Below are 11,354 nucleotides of genomic sequence, written 5' to 3' on the forward strand. Positions count from 1 at the left end.
GAGATATTGTAATACATAAATTCGAAACGTTGTTTTTTTGTAGCCCCGAATTAGTTGAACTGAAACCTGGAACTGTTCGACATTGTTTCTGTAAAAGTTTCAAATACCGAATCTAAAATTTCATCCCTTAATAATTGCTGTATTGGCGTCGCATATTAGTACCAGTAATGCTAATAATGAAGCCTTCGTAGTTCAGTCGTTATAAACGAAGCCCTGGACTTTTCCTTCGGCAAACAGGCAAATCAGTCCCATGAACACCCATACTCTAACTATTTTGATGAACATGCATGCATCAAACAAGAAAATACGGACCCAGAAAATCATCTCTGAATAATGTTGATATCGCTGTTTCAATGAGAATTGACAGAACATAAAATTTGTAAAATGTGTACTCTTTTCCACACCACCTCAGGGGGTAGAGTACCAGGCGCGCTTTTTTTTAACGTGGTATCACCAGTAGGCCTAATCCACGAATGGATTAATTTAAAAATATGTCAGTTTACTTTGTTACAAAAGAGATGAATATCATTTTTCATAAAAAGAACAAATGATATCATTAATATAAAGACTGAATAGCAATGGACTAAGGACTCATTCCTGAAATACATTGGTGGTCACTTTAAATCTTGGAGAATCACATTCCCCCTACAGCTCTTTCTGATCTGTCACAGAATCATCGTCTTATTCAAAATGGTAATCTTTATTTCAACTCCATATCGTCTACTTATGCAACAGCCATCAGTGATTAATCCTGTCAAAACCTTTAAGAAAACCTTTTAGTAAACCCAGCCTGTTCATCAGGGAACAGAAAATCTCCGTCAATCTAGTTCTGTATGTGGTTTCACCAACTTTTTCAAAATCTTCACCACCGCTCTAGAGATCCTGATGTGTCATTTATTTGATACATGAATATTTGTATCACCATTGTGCAATTGCAGTTGTTGTCAGCCGATAAAATCCAACTACTGGGCAAAGGGCTCCCCCCCATTTTATTCCATTCAGCTCTATTTAGGGTTGTTCGCGACCAGGTTGGTCCTGCTGTTAGAGTAAGTTCATCTATCCATCTGGCTTCTGCCTACCTCTGCTTCTCTTTCACTCTACAGGTATCCAGTAAGTGGTGAGTTTATCATCTTGTTTTGTCATCATGTGTCCTGCTCATTTCCATTTTACTGTTCTTATTGAAGTCAGTGCCTTTTGTTTCTTATCTTATTTCTAGGAACTCTTCTTTTTTTCTATCCTTTTGGTGTTTATTATACTTCCTTCCATTTCTCTTTGGAATGTTCTTAGCTTGATCGCTTGTTTAGTTGTTAGTGACCATGTTTGTGATCCATTAGTTACAATGGGTAGTATAATCATATTATGAAGTTCGCATTTTAGGATGATTTGTAGTACTCCCTTCATCCACTCTTTTAAACTCCATAATTTCAATAATTTGGTTGATATTATGTAGATGATCAATAGTTGAAATACCTTTACTAAATCCTTTTTGCATAGGGTTGGTTCTGATTTAGTTGCCTTGTAATTCTACTTTGGATAATTCTGATAAATATTTGAATAATTATGTGAAATGAGACTTACGGATCTGTAGTTGCTTATGTGTGATTTATTACCCTTCTTATGGAGTAGTATTATTTGTGAATTTAATCACTGCCTTGATATTGACTCTGTGTAAGATGCTATTCTATCGTTTGAGAAGTTCTGGTAATAATTCCACGAGTCCTATTTTAACCACTTTACCGGCCATTATGGATCAAATACGCATCCTGATACGCTTTATCCATCATATACATGTATTTCTATATAATATCAATAGTATTACAATTTTAATATGCATTACCATACCAGAAGAACCATCTCTTTTATTGTTTTTTCTGCTTTTTTAAGGACATCTGCTATTAATCTTTATATACACACTTTATATATTCGAGAATATAAGCAGTCTCAGTTTTAACCATAAAGATGTTCACTTCAGCCGTCTGCCTTTTATTTCCTGACAGATATCTTAACCTCTCAAAACACTACTCATCCACACATCTTTGACTCCTTTCGCTTCTGAGGTGGGGTTTGTGGATATATTCGCCCCATTATATTGTTATTATGTTCCATCGAGTCGTTTTCGACTCCCGGTGATTCTGTGAACGTACACTCTCCATTCAGATCTGTCCCTAGCCATATTTTCAGAATTTCCAAGCGCATTCCAGTTGCTTCTTTAACTCCATCCACCCATCTAATTCTTTGTCTTTCACTTCTCCTACTTCGATCAACTTTAGCAAGCATTAGCATCTTCTCGAGACTGTTATTTGCTCGGATAATATGTCCGAAGTATGACAATTTTTGCTTGATGATCATAGTTTCGAGGGAACAATCGAGGCAGCGTCTCCAAACCGATAACTTGACTTATGAGTTTGCAGACGCTTACTAAGAATAACCACGGATCAAAGCAAACGTCTCCAAACCCATAATTCAAGTGCATCTATCTTCTTTCTTTCACTCTTTCTCCGGGTGCAACTTTTACATCCATATAGTACCAGAGGAAATACCATAGCTTTCACGATTCTGATTTTTGTTGCCAGGCTAATATCTTTATCTTTAAAGATCTTGCTTAAATTTTCCATTTCTTTCTTTCCTTGTAATAATCTTCTTCTAACTTCTTCAGTACAATAATTATCTTGATCCATTCAGGATCCTAGGAGCACAAAATTGTTAACTGCTTCCATTTTCTCCCCATCTACTTCAAAATCATTAAGTTCACATAAGTTTGTCTTTTTGAGGTTAAGTTCAAGACCACATTTAGTACTTTCTTCTTTAACTTTCATAATAAGTTCCTCCGAATCTTCTTTACATTCTGCTAGCAAGGTAGTATCATCTTCATACCTCAAATTATTAATATTTCTTCCATCAATTTTAATTCAAACTGAAAACTCCTCCAGCCTTGCCATTCTTAAAATGAATTCTCTGTACAAGTTAAACAGGTACGGAGATAAAATACATCCCTGTCGCACTCTTTTACCTATTGTGAAATACTCAGTATCTCTAAGATCTGTTCAGACAGTAGCTTCTTGTTCATAATAAAGATTCCTCAGAAGGATAATGAAATGCTCTGGTACTCCCATTGTTCTTAACAAATTCGACAGTTTCACATGATCTGCAGAGTCAAAAGCCTTGCTATAGTCAAGGAAACAGAGGTAGACATTATTTTGAAATGCTCTTTTTATTATCTATCTCACAGTGGCGATCTGATCTCTTGTTTCTCTGCCTTCTCGAAATCCTGCCTGTTTATCTCCATTATACCATTTCAAATAGTATACAAATGGAATATTGCAATTTTTTTCTCCTCTGGCCACAATCTAGTGCAGATTTGTTTCCTCGTTTTTGTTGTTTTATCCGTGTAATAGCGTTTACAGATTTTAATTCTTCATTGTACTGGTTTTTATAATATTTCTAATATTCTCCTTCTTATTATTGCTTACAATTGTTGGGTTTTTCAGATATGTTCGTTTATCTAATTACTTTAATGAGATAAAAATCAATTTAAAAAATTATAAAACTATTATTAAATTATTTGTTAAACTAAAATTTTTTAGGTATTTAGAAATTTCTTTAAAGAATATTGTAAAAAAAAACAATACTTACCTCACACCAATTTTATTTTTACATAAACATTCTTGACTTATTTTCCTAGAAAAAAATACTAATTAAGATTATGGGTGGTAATCAATTGACCGTGAAATGCGGTGATTGATTCATTTAAAATCCAATACCCTTGGAGGGTAATAGATGGCAATGCTGTAGCCAATGAAGTTCTAACTGAGGCTCGGCTATTGCTGTTACCCTCCTGCCATGATGAGAGCTCTAATAATAATACTAATTAACAGTAAATAGCGAACTTCAAAATCTATCCAGATATTTGAGCAATTCTTACTCAGATTACTCTTTCAAAAAAATAATACGTTTTTTGCTGTTATACGTTCAGACAATTTTTTTTTTCATTATCAGAAAGAAGTTATTTTAAACTTGTGAAGTCGATCTCACCCTGAAAGCCATAGGAATGGTCGGGCTTTGTGGATGTGTGGAGTGAATTTCATGGAAGGAAGGATTTTGATAAGATGGACGGTATCCATTTGAATGGATTTTGGGTCAAAAGAGGGTTTCAGGATAATATCTCCAAGAGAGAATAGATATCATATCATATATATATATATATATATATATATATATATAAACTTTACATATATAAAGTTCTAAGCGAAAAAATAAAAATAAAAGTTGTAAGTTCTAAGTACATTGACAGGCTAAGGAAATTTGCTATATTAAAATTTTTAACATTTTGTAATTTAAAAAAAAATGTTAAATAAATAAATATGATTTAAACCTTGCCGATTGTAATTTTCCATATATGTTCTTAAAATATTTGGTGTTAAAAGCAGTATGAATACGAATGAAGCGGTGGAAGATGAAGAGAACGACCAGATGGTGAATGAGAGATAGTCCACTTACATAGAGTTCTTGAAAGAACTAAACTTGAGATTGAGTGGTTGGAGAAAGACCTGGCGGGAGGTATAACAAACCGTCGAAAGAAGGGGGGGAGATGATGCAAGTAGATAGAAAGCAGAGTAGGAATGAGAAAAAGCGTGAGAGTTTGGATCGGATTTTGTATGGCGATTCATTAATGAGAGGAGAGTGAAGAAATCGTGTTTTCCTGCTGCGCAAAATAAAGGTAATAGTGATGACGTAAGGATGCAGAGCATGAAGTGAAGTAGATGTTTATTTTGAACGAGATTAAAGAGTTGCTGGTGCATGCGAAAAAGAAGAGCGAGGAAGTAAACGTTGTGGGTCGTTGCTGAGGTATGATAGAGGCTAAATGAGACGGCAGATTGTGAATGAAGAATGGTCTGGACTTTGTGGAAAAAACAAAAATATTGTCTGAAAACATATAAAAGTAAAACAGGTAATTTGTTGAAAATATAATCTGAGCAAGTGAATTTGATGGAAGGAAGGATTTCTATACGGTGGATGGCTTGCATTTTCGAGACTTGCTTTACGGCGATTGGAACCATTCAGGAAGGTGTAACATCCGAAGTCTGTTAAAGAATGAAATACGCTCTTAAAAGAGCCCATTCTGACTGAACAGAGTTGAGAAATTCAGTAGAGTGAAATTTCACATATTAAGAGAGAAAATATAAATATACTTAAGAAGAATTGTACAGGATCAAATAATAATAATAATAATAATAATAATAATAATAATTTTTTTAACATTTTATTATGTCTCAGTATAATTTACATACAATAATAATATTTACAATATTTACAATAAGGATTATACAGAATTTTTGAATAGGAATATACATAATTATAATAATAATAATTATTATTATTATTTATTTATTTTATTTATTTATTTATTTATTTATTTATTTTTTTTTTTTTTATGTCTCAGATGAATTGCACACATAGTTGCTGTAGTAATTATATATATATATAATATTTATAACGCATTACAAGTGTGTATAATAGATACCTGCAAGTTAATAATTTTCTTCCTCGAAGCTTAGCAGAGCTTATCTGAGGAAGATAATAGATGATAGAGGGTGGTGGTGGTTTCATGGTTATGTTCCTATACTGGTCGCAAGCCAGGTGTTGATTTTACTGTTTGTTGGTACGTGCTTAGAAGACTTCGACTGCTATTACAGTTTAACTTTTTGAGTGTGTGTGTGTGCAAATAGGGTTGGATTTAGACATGGTGTGTTTGTTTCTTTGTGTTCTTGTAGTGATAGTTTTTGAGAAGGGGGGGGTGTCATAGGTTTGTGTGTGTGTGTGTGTGTGTGCATGTGTGGTGGGGGAGAGAGAAACAGGAATTGCTCTAATTTTCATTCTCGCTATAATATTTATATAGTGCCTGTTTCAGCTCTCTGTATGTTCCTAGGTTTCTGTTGTCGAACGGCAGTTTGTTTATCATGTCAGGTACGTAGAAGTTTCGGGTGACTTTGCCATTGTGATTGTTGTACAGTTTGTTGACTGTGGTCTTGTTATTTGATATGTTGTTCTGGTTACTCTATATGTTGGGCTGTAGTAGTGTTTTAACATGACTGTGTAGTGGCATAAGTGTTTCACCTTAAATATTTTGTGTTTTGTCCGTGCTTCCTGCATAAGAGTGGGTTGTTCCCAGAATATCAGTTTTATCATTTTATCTTGCAGCTATTGTAGCCTGTTAAGTCTGTAGTCTGCGCAGAATGCGTAGGATGTGATTGCATATCTTAAAATGTTTTCACATAATGCTTTATAGATTAGTATTTTTATGTGGGTTGGGGCAATGTCTTTTAATCTGTACAGTTTGCTTGCTATTATCCTAAGCTTGGTATGTAGGTAGTTCGTATGGCTATTCCAACTTTGATCAGCATCGAAGTGAAGTCCAAGTTAGCGTGTTGTTTTCACCTGTGTGATGGTTGTGATTTTAGGTTCTGCACTTTGTGTATAGGAGGATGAATGTTTGATAGTAAGATATTTAGTTTCTATGGGCAGGGTTTGGGGGTTTTTGAATATCATTAGCTTTGTTTTTCCAGGGTTTTTATATATGCCGTTTTCGGTTGACCAGTTAGTGATTTGTGTGCATATTTTTGTAAGCGATATTTGCATTGTTGTGAATGGATACTATGGCCGTGTCGTCTGCATACTGGAAGATTTTACTTTTTAGGGGGAGTTGGCTTATGTCGTGTGTGCATATGTTAAATAGAATGGGAGATAGGACAGCTCCTTGCAGTACTCCACAGGTTACATGTACCTCGTTGCTGTATGCTGATCCTATACGTGTGTTGTGCTTTCTGTTTTTCGTGTTTACTTTAAACCACTGGAGTAGACGACCTCCAATTCCGATATGGGTAAGTTTCGTTAACAAGGTTTTATGTGTTAGAGTGTCAAATGCTTTTGTTAGGTCAATGAATACCACTAATGTTATTCTGTTTTTATCCAATGTAGCGTTTATTAGATCTGTGAAATCTTCCAGGAGTGTTGCTGTTCCTTTATTTTTTTGAAAGCCATATTGTGTTTTGGGTATGATTTGAAATTTTTCAACGTATGTAGAGAGTTTCTGATGTACAATGCGCTCCATGATTTGGTTGATTACAGACAGCGTGGCGATAGGTCTGTAATTACTTATTATGTTTCTTTTTCCCTGTTTGTGTATGGGTGTGATTAATGCAGTCTTCAGTGTTTCAGGTATGTGTCCCGTTTCGAAGATTTTATTTAACAGTTTTTGTATAACTGGAAGTAGGTCGGTTGAGTGTTTCTTGATGTCTTTTGGTCTGATTCCGTCTATCCCCGGTCCTTTGTTAGGATTAATTTGTTGAATTGCCAATGATAGTTCTTCTTTTGTTACTGTGGGGAACCACATCGACTGAGTTGCTCGTGGACCTAGTGGAGAATGTTCGTTTGTGTGAGGAAAGGTTGTTTCTTGTAACTTTTGGACAGAGTTCACGAAGTGCTGATTAAAGTTGTTTGTCAACTGTTTGAGGGATTTGGGATCGCAGGCAAAGCTGTGTTTTATTGTTTCTGAGGCAGTGGTTCTGTGTATATTGTCCAGCATTTCATTAATCAGGTGCCAGGTTTCCTTTATGTCATTCTGAGCTGTTGTTAATTTGTTGCTGTAATAGTTTCTTTTTGCCGTTCTAATCTGGATTGTTAGGAGATTCCGTTTTCTTTTGTATTCAGCTTTTAAAGCGATATTGTTCGGCGACTTCTTAAATTGTTTCCATAGGGCATCTTTTCTTTGTATGTCTGTTAATATGTTGTCTGTTATCCATGGATTTTGTTTCGTTTGGGGGCGTATTTTTATTTTTGTTAATGCTTTGTTATATATTTTGTTAAATGCAAGTTTAAGATTATTATATACAGCTTCAGCAGAGTCTAAAGATGCTATCTGCATCCAGTCTGTTTTTCTGATTTCATCGTTCACTATTGCTTCGTTTACAATGCTATGATACTGTTTTGTAGTCTCAGTGATTTTTATGGGTTCTGGTTCAGTGTGTAACTGCAATGCTGTGAAATAATGGTCTGCCAGTTTGCATGTTATGACGGCTGCTGTGTGGCTGTTTGGAGGGGCCCTTATATTTATATGATCAATGCAGGTTGAGGCTGTTGTGTTTCCGACTATCTCTTTTCGTGTATACGATTGTATGGATGGGGTTATGTTATATGCCGATAACAGGTCTAAGTATTGTTCTGTGTTGTTATTTATGTTCCTAATGTTTATATTCATGTCTCCTGTTATTATCAAGTATTTTGAGGTGCCTACTTTCGTGGCTGAAAGCCATCTGTTTAGTTCTTCTAGGAATTTTGTGGTGCTTAAGTTGGGTGGTCTATATATTGCGTTTAATATCAGGGAGTTTCTTGTTTGATGTTTTTAATTTCGATGCATATGTTTTCTGCGTATTCTAATTTATAGTTTATTTCTGTTACTTCTAGTTTATGTTTGGTAAATATTATTATACCACCGCCTCGTTTTGTTTGTCTGCAGTGCTTGTGTTGTTGGAAGTGTGGCATTAGGTAGGAGGATTCCTCTTCGTTTGTCGTAGATACTTCAGTCAGTATTAAAATGTCTATTTCGTGTATATCTTTCTTCAGATAAGCTTGCAGGGTCAGCCAGTATTTTTGAATGCTTCTGATGTTGATGTGGAGAATAGATAGTCCTTTTTTGGGGATTGTCAGTTGTTTCCATTCTGTTATTGATTTCAGAATGTGGCAATTATCATGTTCCGGGGTGATTACGTCTGCTTGATGGTGTGCATTCATGTTGGTTGGTGTGCTGTTCCTTCTTTACGAGTTTTCAATGTTCCTTTCAATGTGACAGCCTGTTGAGGTCATCTTCGGATTTTATTTCGATTGTTTTGCGTCTTGTGTCTTTCTAAGGAATATTTTGCTGTCTCTTATCCATATAAACTGGTAATTGTTTTCTGTTTTTACTTTCCTTGCTTGGTAGAATATTTTCTGATAATATGGCGTAAGGTATTGGGACAAGTATATTGGGGTGTTGTCGTGGTCTCCTTTCAGATCCTTTACTACTGGATTTTTAATCCTGCTAGCTTTTATAAGTGTAGTTTTTGTTAGGCTGTTGGTGAGTCGCACTACGACGGGAGAAGGACGGGTTTTATTTTCTCTTTTCATACTCAAGTTATTAATTTCTTATTCAAAATAATGATAATGAAAAAAAAACAAGTCATTGAAATATTCAGAGAAAGCAATATAGCGAAACACTGTATACGAATAATATAACACCAATAATATAAAGCGAATTTTTCAATTTAATGTTCATTATAATGACTCAATCACAAACGTAATGCATGTCCACACTGGTATATTTTATTATTGTATTTAATAGTTACGTTATTGACTAGCTGCACTTTATCTTCCATTTTACACGAAACAAGCTTCTTTTACTGAATAAGAGTTGTTTTTGTAATAGGAAGTTATATATTTTACCACTAAAAATGTTCGAGAGAGATTTCTTCGGGAAAGTTTGATAAAAACTGATAAGAAATAATTCAAAATGTACAGCTGATTTGCTTTAATTCATGAAGAAAAAACCATAAACTATAATAATATTTATTTGTTAAAAATATTAATGTTTTAACATGTTCATTGCCAATCACGCGATATCGCGCGATGCGTGTCCTCACCGGGCGGCCGATCACGCGTTATCGCGTGGACGTCGCTAACTAAATAAAAAAAATAAAAAATATTTGCCCACCACACGAAATTCCAATTTTCAGCTTGGCAATGAAAGTGTTAAACACTTTTCAACAAATTTTGAACCAAATCCTAAATAAATTTAAAATAAGAATATTTAAAATTTAAATAATTATAATATTTAACATTTCGTCATAGATATAATGCACCTCTTTAGAAATTGAATAGATATTTTATAACTAACTGTATAGAACTAAACTGAAGCGCGGATATTGCTGTAACCCTACCAAGACCAGAGCTTATAGTTCAATAACTCCCCATCCATAAATTTTCTTCTACAGATAAAGGGGAATACGAAAAAGCATTCCTGCTCCACCCATCCAGCCAGTATTAACGTTCTTTTTTTTTTTTTTCAATTCCAGGGTTGAAGAATGAAGAGTGGACAGTGATACTTGTATGCAATGAATTGTAAACTTACCGAATTTTATCGTCGATCTGGATTTGTCTGGGTGATATTTACTCTAGTTTTTTGTGGGAAGTACGAGTAGCAGCTGTTCAGCAGGTAAGTAGCTTACATAAACTATGGAAATTCTTGATACTGATGACTTAATACAAAAACCCTAGCGCTCGATCTCCTTAAAAAACTATTCAAGAAATTTGAACTCCAGTGGCCAGATTACTTAAATATATATTCAGTGACAAATAGCGGCTCAAAAGGTAATGCCATGGGAGCAGAAGAGGAAAAGATAGATTAGATGATTTCCCTACCTACTGAATTTCGAGAAGTAGATGCGCGTACAAAACACAGAACTGAAGTGCTACGTGGAGATGACAAAATGGATGATGATACCCCTAATACGGACCCTTGAACCATTGTTAAAGAAAAGGTACCTCCAATCATCCTACGAGTCAAAAGCAAATGGACTATCGATCATGATGGATCAAAATATTACCTACTCATGAGTTAAAAACACAGACGAGGGCATAAAGATTCAGCCCACAATAGGAGACTACCGTCATCTAACTAAAGTAATTCCCCACCCCCCCCCCCCCCCACCCCCCCCCCCCCCCACCCCCCCCCCCCCCCACCCCCCCCCCCCCCCACCCCCCCCCCCCCCCACCCCCCCCCCCCCCCACCCCCCCCCCCCCCCACCCCCCCCCCCCCCCACCCCCCCCCCCCCCCACCCCCCCCCCCCCCCACCCCCCCCCCCCCCCACCCCCCCCCCCCCCCACCCCCCCCCCCCCCCACCCCCCCCCCCCCCCACCCCCCCCCCCCCCCACCCCCCCCCCCCCCCACCCCCCCCCCCCCCCACCCCCCCCCCCCCCCACCCCCCCCCCCCCCCACCCCCCCCCCCCCCCACCCCCCCCCCCCCCCACCCCCCCCCCCCCCCACCCCCCCCCCCCCCCACCCCCCCCCCCCCCCACCCCCCCCCCCCCCCACCCCCCCCCCCCCCCACCCCCCCCCCCCCCCACCCCCCCCCCCCCCCACCCCCCCCCCCCCCCACCCCCCCCCCCCCCCACCCCCCCCCCCCCCAGTTTATAGTTCAGAGTCACGCTTCAAGAACTATAAACAACCTCACAACCTTCTACAATTCCCAGGTGTATACAAGGTCACTTGTGAATGCGGAAAGCCTTACTATGGGCAGACAGAGAAATCTATCTTACTACGTCTC

The sequence above is a fragment of the Typopeltis vanoorti genome, chromosome 14 (assembly GCF_054136105.1).
Source record: "Typopeltis vanoorti isolate ZY-2024b chromosome 14, IOZ_Tvanoo_1.0, whole genome shotgun sequence".
NCBI classification, from domain to species: Eukaryota; Metazoa; Arthropoda; class Arachnida; order Uropygi; family Thelyphonidae; genus Typopeltis; species Typopeltis vanoorti.